The 8,454-nt window shown below is 39.3% G+C and overlaps 1 protein-coding gene across 1 annotated transcript in view; it reads right to left on the bottom strand.

Moving 5' to 3' along the window:
* Window positions 1–8,454, bottom strand: part of CDKAL1 (CDK5 regulatory subunit associated protein 1 like 1) — a 1,066,055-nt gene that overhangs the window by 137,427 nt on the left and 920,174 nt on the right.

The raw sequence follows: 8,454 nt of genomic DNA, 5'->3' as shown, positions 1-8,454 counted from the left end.
TCCCAAATGTCCTCTCCCCTCCCCTTTCAGCCTGCAGGGCTATTATTATAAGCAGCAATTCAGTTCTTAGTAAAATGCCTTCCTTACTGTTCTGTTATTTCTTTATTTTCTGCTCACTCAGCACATTGAAAAAGCAGTCAGTTGCCCAGCTTCTACCCCATATGCTTCTATCTATAGGACTATAAATCATCCCCAGGACAAAGCCAAGTTCAGTCAAGTCCAAATTTATCAGCACTATTCTATGACACAGCAGAGAGGAGTATATGATGTCCTGTGAATGGCCTGAGAAGAGAAAGGAAGTAAACAGCCAAATTTTAGTCCTGCCCACTGGAATGTAGAGAATGAGAAATAGATAAGCACCATCTCAATAGTCTCAGGGGCTCAATAACAGCAGTGAGAGCCCAAAAATCACCTTGTCACCACACTAAATGTTTAATCTAACATGGCCATGCAGGTTTTTAAAGTCTTTAAAAGTGCAGGCACACTTTAAAGTTTCTGAACCGTCTGAAAAAGAACTATACTTCATTTCTGTGTCTTACTACATATACCAAAACCAGGTTTACTATAAAAGCATCTCCTGTTCTACATTTAAATTCCCTATTAGCATCTAACAATATAACCGTCTTTTTCCCATGCGTCAAACCATCCCGCAAGTAATTATATTTCCAAGTAATTAAAACAAATTACTCATTTTTGTTTCCTAATCTAATAAGCATATGCTTATATTGTTTTTTTTCAAAGAGCTCTGTAGACAACATGCATACATCAATACTGTTATTACCATAACACAATTATTATTGATATCCATTTTATCCAAGGATGATGAAACGTAAGATTGACAAAGCTGTGTTGAATAACAAACTATGGGCACAGAAATGCAGAGAATGCAAGGCTTTAATGTGAACAGATGCAGTTTAGACACTGTCTGACATGCTGACATGTTCCAGTAAATGAACACATACCAAAAATGTAAGGATCAGTTTCTTTATGTTCTTAAACTACAAAGAAGGCAGTTGCAACACAGTTTTAATGTAGTTATAAACCTTCCACCATTCATCATTTTTTCAAATTATCAATATCAAGCTTTGAAGAGTTTATTACTAAATAATCAAGAATGTTTCATCTAGAAAGCAGTGCTTCTCACACACGGAGCAGGGCCTGGAGGATGCATGAGAGAGCACAATTCTTCTGCCCAAAGTAAATTATACTTGTTTCCCATCACCAATGATCTATCTAAGATCACTTAAATTGTGAGACATGCTGCTCTACCGATCCATTTCTGACTGGCTGTCACACCACACCTACGTGTTTAATTTTTTTTTTATGGATGTCAACCATTAAAGGGGTTTTCCAGGAATAGAAAACACAGAAACTGCTCCCCGTCTGTCTCCCGCTTGGGTGAGGTATTACAACTTGGCTCCATTCAATTCAATGGAAATGAGCTACAGCCAACCACACCCAACTTGGAGATAGACAGGGAGCAGATTTTGAAAGAAATTAGCACTTTTCCTAGATAACCCTTTTAAGGAGACCCAGGCATCACCAAAGTCACCACCACTCTTGGACAAAGCAGGTCAGCGAAATTCGTCAGAAGGTGAGGTTGGGGAACGCAGGTGACCAGTCGGCTGCATCAGCATATTTAAGTCACTTGGTTCAACTGATTCTAATTTTAGCTATCCATGGTCGGCTTATATAATATATTTCTTTGACCATTATTTGCACTATGCACTTTCCATGGATTTTCAGCTGCTATGATCATTAATGTCATCGATGTTTACTATGTTTTTGTGCAATCTCCTCAGTCAGTCTGCCCCTTATCCTTACTAAATTTATGAAATGATTTATGTTTGTGTATATACATTAATTACTTATAATTATAAGTAAGTTATATTTATTGGTGCATCTTATAGACAACCCTTTATGGGAGTTCTTATTTACAGAGGGAATCAAAAGTTTGGGCATCCCAGGTACAAATTTGTATTAATGTGCATAAAGAAGCCTAGGAAAGATCTCCAAAAGGCATCAAATTACAGAATAGACATTCTTATAATATGTCAACAAAAGTTAGATTTTATTTCCATCATTTACACTTTCAAAATAACAGAAAACAAAAATATGGCGTCTGCAAAAGTTTGGGCACCCTGCAAAATTTATAGCATGCACTGCCCCCTTTGCAAAGCTGAGACCTGCCAGTGTCATGGATTGTTCTCAATCATCATCTGGGAAGACCAGGTGATGTCAATCTCAAAGGTTTTAAATGCCCAGACTCATCTGACCTTGCCCCAACAATCAGCACCATTGGTTCTTCTAAGCAGTTGTCTAGAAATATGAAACTGAAAATAGTTGACGCTCACAAAGCTGGAGAAGGCTATAAGAAGATAGCAAAACGTTTTCAGATGTCAATATCCTCTGTTCGGAATGTAATTAAGAAATGGCAGTCATCAGGAACAGTGGAAGTTAAAGCAAGATCTGGTAGACCAAGAAAAATATCAGACAGAACAGCTCGCAGGATTGTGAGAAAAAAAATTCAAAACCCACGTTTGACTGCACAATCCCTCCAGAAAAATCTGGCAGACACTGGAGTTGTGGTACACTATTCCACTATAAAGCGATACTTGTACAAATACGGTCTTCATGGAAGAGTCATCAGCAGAAAACCTCACAACAAAAATCAGATTTTGAACTTTGCAAATGAACATATAGACAAGCCTGATACATTTTGGAAACAAGTTCTGTGGACCGATGAGGTTAAAATTGACCTTTTTGGCCGGAATGAGCAAAGGTACGTTTGGAGAAGAAGGGAAACAGAATTTAATGAAAAGAACCTCTGTCCAACTGTTAAGCATGAGGTTGGCTCAATCATGCTTTGGAGTTGTATTGCAGCCAGTGGCACAGGGAACATCTCACGTGTAGAAGGAAAAATGGATTCAATAAAATTTCAGCAAATTTTGGATGCTAACTTGATGCCATCTGTGAAAAAGCTGAATTTAAAGAGAGGATGGCTTCTATAAATGGATAATGATCCTAAACACACCTTGAAATCCACGGGGGATTACATCAAGAGGCGTAAACTGAAGGTTTTGCCATGACCTTCACAATCTTTTGACCTCAACATAATTGAAAATCTATGGATAGACCTTAAAAGAGCAGTGCGTGACAGACAGCCCAGAAATCTCAAAGAACTGGAAGACTTTTGAAAGGAAGAATGGGCAAAGATACCTCAAACAAGAATTGAAAGACTCTTGGCTGGCTACAAAAAGCATTTACAAGCTGTGATAATTGCCAAAGGGGGCAGTACAAGATATTAACTCTGCAGGGTGCCCAAACTTTTGCAGATGCAATTTTTTTGTTTTCTGTTATTTTGAAAGTGTAAATGATGGAAATCTAACTTTCGTTGACATATTATAAGAATGACTAATTTGATTTGGAGATTTTTCCCATCTTTCCTTGGCTTCTTTATGCATATTAATACAAATTTTTACCTGGGGTGCCCAAACTTTTGATCCCCACTGTATATTTCTGGCCACCTGCCCCTCCCCCTGCAATTTTTAAACTGTCTCGTGCTATATATGGGGTCTTTTTGGGGGATTTCAAATGTTGTCACATTTTATTAATTTATGTTGTTAATAAAGATTGTCTATATTTTTGTACACTATACATTGGTTGGGTATCATTTTTTGAGGTCCAATGTAGGAGTACATCACCAAGGTTTGGCTAATGATACTCCAGAAAAATGTTTAAAAAAAGCTTAGGTATATTCTATTTGGGTGCCCTGCCAATTAATATTTACAGTGAAAAGGGATTATAACTGATAATGGTAAATTCATATGCTGCAGAAAACCTTATTTCATACATCCGAATAGCATTCTTTCTGCAGCAAGCAAATGGATTTCTAAAAAAAATCCCATTCCGATGAATAGGCCAGTCATACGAATGTCTAAAACAAACGTTCAGTGTGCCAAAATATAGCAAGTCCGGGTATCTTTCTATGTCAGATAAACACTGTTTATCAGTACTTTAATTCCCAGAATGCAACGCTTTCCTTCAGGCTCTCCATCACAGTCCTTTCACAACAATCTTGCCAGTTCCCCACCCAAAGCTGCTGCTGAACATTGCTCTACATAATAGACTCTCTTGACACACAGCAAGTCTGCAAAATCAGCTGTATTCATTGCATGTCTGCTCCTCAGTCTGTGGCATTGCTCAGCACAAGGCACACCTCATTCTTTTCTAAACGTCTGAATAAATATATAAATATATGTATACTTGACAGGGAGATGGTGATGTAGGCTGGAGGGGCTGATCAGAGGTGGCATGAACACAGATACAAATCCCAGCTATACCTCCTGAGAAAGCAAAGGTTAATGGGGGAGATTCATCAAGACCTGTGCTGAGGAAAAGTTGACCAGTTGCCCATAGCAACCAAATTGCTTCTTTCATTTTTCAGAGGCCTTTTAAAAAATGAAAGAAACGATCTGATCTGGTTGCTATGGCCAACTATTCCTCTGCACAATATTTGATGAATCACCCCCAATGTGTTATCTCTTAAAAGAGGGAGGCGCCAGAAGCTGGAGACAATACCACACTGACAATGAAAGGACTACACAACTCCCTGTCAGGACAATTTGTGATAATATATTAGCAAGTTATGTGTGTTGGGGTGAGTTGTATTTAAAACCATTTTCTGATACCTGAATACCATGTTAATAGTCAAAATCCAGATAAAAGTTTTCCATTTACTGGTGCACCTAGAACAACAGGTGGGCTGGAAACCCTCATTTTTCATTTTATATTAATGCTCCAAAATTACTGAACCGCTTTAATCTCCTCTATTAATATCATACTTTGCAACTTGCAACTCTAGTGAAAGTCAAAGACAACAAAGGAAAATAGAGTTAACCTTTCAGATTCACTTCATAGCTCACCTGCAACCTTTCAGGGGCAAGCACCATGTGCACATGAAGACTGGCCAGGAGAATACTTCCTAGCAGCTGTAAAAGTGGCTTGCAAGCCAGACAAGTTATAATAATTTATTAAAAGGCTCTAAAACAAACATCAAAAGGGATATATCTGTAGTGTCATTCTATTCCACATTGCCTAATAACTAATTTGTAAAGGAGTGTGTAAGTCTTTACAAGTAAAGCCAAAATCATTTGAGGACACTTTGATATAATGCCACAAAGGATATGAACAGAGGAGGCAGCAGAAGAGAATGGCCACATGCCATTAAAAGTGCTAATAAAAGAGTAATGCAATTTCCTTGTGCTATGAATAAAGATGATACGCTGTACATAAGGATAAAGAAAAGAGAAATATCAAACATTGTCCCACTTTTCACCTTTACAGCTATTGATCTGCTCCTGCTTTTCTAGACCTCAGGTATTACCTTTCAGGGAAACATTAAAGAGTAGTTGTCACCTACACAGATGTTAGCCTGCCATTTTGTGTACCTAACCTGTTCTCATGAGAATGTAGCCTATTAATTCAGAAGTGAGAAATCAATTTAGTGACAAAATCAGCTTTGTCTACCAAAAGCATTTCAGTGACTTTGTATCCAACTAGTGCACATAAGAGGCACAAAAATGGTGCAGCTAAATGATGTGCATGTAAGGCACCAACTAAATCATCTGGTGAAACTTTCTGTACTGCATTATGTATAAATATGATGAATGACAGGTAACAGTTTTGTTCTTCAAGTTTTTTTTGTTTTGACAGTATTCGGCTGTAGCCTAAAGTCTAAAGTACAATTAAATTTTGTAAAATGGGTGTTTTGTTTCTCTCTCTCTCTATTACTGCATCTGGCAATCTTTTAATAACTAATCCATCAGCCAAAATCTGATGTCTATGGTTCTATTAAGACCCTGTAAAAAGATACAAAAACTTAGAATAATGCCTGTAAGAATTCTATACTTGAAGTACACCAGTCAGACTCTTTGGTTATGGCCATTAAAGAGGTAGTCTGAGATGGGAGAATTCTCCATAGCTGGTGGTATAGCAAAAAGAAAAAAGGGATGATTCATTTGTGAATCCTAACATATTTGTAAATAACTTAATTTAACAAAAACGACTCCTTACTCTAAGAGGCCTAAAGCCTTGACCACTTGGAATCAGTCTTATGTGCATTCTGGTGTCCACTATCTGTTGTCTGGGGATTTCTGTGTCTAGTAACAGACACAGGACTGGACACTAAAAGTGGAGTCAGGACTTAAAGCGTAGGTGTCTAGCACCTTTATTTAGTTTTTATTACACTTTTATTGTTGCTCACTTGCTTGAATTTCTCTCCAAGTAGGGGGTGTGGCCTCACTGTGCAGGCCTCAGCCCCCTGTCTGCTCCCAGCATGTCCTGACATTTGAAGTTTTGCTAATGCTAGGGGAGATGTGAGCAGGCAGATGGTTACATCTCGCCTAGCATTAGCAAAACTACAATTCGCAGCATGTCCACACTGTTAGGGCATGCTGGGAGTTGTAGTATTGCTTACACTAGGCGAGATGTGAGCGGCAGGGCAAGCAGCTATGGGAGGAAGAGATGTGAGTAGAGGCTGGCGGGTATACGAGTGGTGGAGAGAGTGCTGATGCGGCATGATCCCAGGAATTGCACCGACATCTGCTGTTTTCTCCCGTGCGCTCCTTGCACTCAAAGCATCAGTGATGCTAAGAGCGCCCTAATTTCGGCTGTTGTGGAGCTCTGGTGTGGTGAAAACTCCTGTGTCCCTTACAGCATGGAGGGAAGCAGGAGTTTTCACCACACAGGCAGTGCAGCTATTTACTTACCCTGTGCGAGCACAGCAGCGTTGGACCTGCATACAACGCTGTCAATCAAATAAGTGGGTCCAAGATGTCAACACGGGCAGGCTGGTATGTGTCCTAGAAGGCAGGGGACCCCAGTGGCCAGTTTTTTGACTGGCTTTTTCAATGGTAAAGGCTGAAAATGTTATGATAAAAGCAATTGCAAATGCTATTGCTATTATTTTGCAATGCTTTACAACATATCAAAAGTTTTTATATCTGACAGTGCTCACAGGAGAGGAAGAAACCTTGGGCTGTGTACCTGCAAGCTGAGCCAGTCTGGCTGATAAAGATGATCTACAAAGGTAAATCAGGGCTTCCTTATCATCTTTCACATCTCAGATAACGATCAGAACAGCAGTCACTTTCGTAAAAAACAAAACAAAAAAAATCCTTGTATTTACTGCTGTATGTTCACAGTGGTATTTGTAAGAAATAACAAAGTACAGAATATTCAGTCTGAAAGTAAAGGTAATATTACTGGTGCCCAAACACCTTCAATAGCTGTTGGCCAAATGCTCATTGACCCCATACACATGAATGCTCTGCTAAGTTTTTAAGTGTTCTGAATGTGGGGAGGAGAGGTAAGCCACCTTGAGCCAACTCTGGTATTGGTTTAATGTTGGAAAACAAAGTGGTCGAGCTTTTGGAATCAAACCTGAAAAATCAAATATGAAATTCCATAGCAAATAGCAAAAAATTTTATAAAGCAAATATCATATTAAGATGCAGTAGTTATTTTAAGCTGCTGTAATTGCTTGTTTTTGTTTTTGGTTTGTGAACACCAAATTATATACATAAAGAGTGGCGAAAGAGTGAATATTTCAACTACAAAAGTTAAAGGAAAATTGTCTCTTGTTTTCTCCCGCACTATCCACAGGTACTGGTGTATAGTGCGGGAGACACTGATTAAAATGAGCCCTACCTTGTCCGGATCTGTGCCGCCGTTCTCCTGCAATTGTAGTTTTATTATCTTTTGAAACCTTCCTGTAAGTGGCACGGGCGGGGCTTCGGGCGCTTAACTGACACGTCAGCGCCGCTTATGAATATTCATCCCCCCTCCCTCCAGTTAGGAGCGGTGAAGAGAGGGAGAACTGGAGGGAGGGGGGATGAATATTCATAAGCGGCGCTGACGTCAGTGCCAGTTAAGCGACGAAGCCCCGCCCGTGCCAGTTAAAGGAAGATTTATTTATTTTATTTATTTATTTTATTTATTTATATAGCGCCTACAGATTCCGCAGCGCTTACAATTATGGGGTACAAACAAAGACAAGTATCAGACATAATATTACACAATAACTATTCAAAAAAGAGGTGTGGGGATATGTTGAGGATATGTTGAGGCCAATTAGAGAATGTTATAGGCCTGTCTGAAGAGATGTGTTTTTAGGCCACGCTTGAAACTATGGATGTTGTTGTTGAGTCTGAGGGATAGCATTCCAGAGAACCGATGCAGCACAAGTGAAGTCTTGGACACGGGAGTGAGAAGTTCGGATTATAGAAGATGTTAGTGTGAGATCATTAGCAGATCGGAGAGAACGTGTAGGATGGTAGACAGAGATGAGAGAGGAGCTGTAGGGAGGTGTAGCATTGTGGAGAGCTTTGTGTGTGAGACTGAGGATTTTGTACTGTATTCTGGACTGAATTGGTAACCAGTGTAGTGACTGGC

The sequence above is a fragment of the Hyla sarda genome, chromosome 5, assembly GCF_029499605.1.
Source record: "Hyla sarda isolate aHylSar1 chromosome 5, aHylSar1.hap1, whole genome shotgun sequence".
Taxonomy (NCBI): domain Eukaryota; kingdom Metazoa; phylum Chordata; class Amphibia; order Anura; family Hylidae; genus Hyla; species Hyla sarda.
The sequence above is the reverse complement of the archived record's forward strand: the minus strand, read 5'-3'. Positions and strand labels throughout refer to the sequence as shown.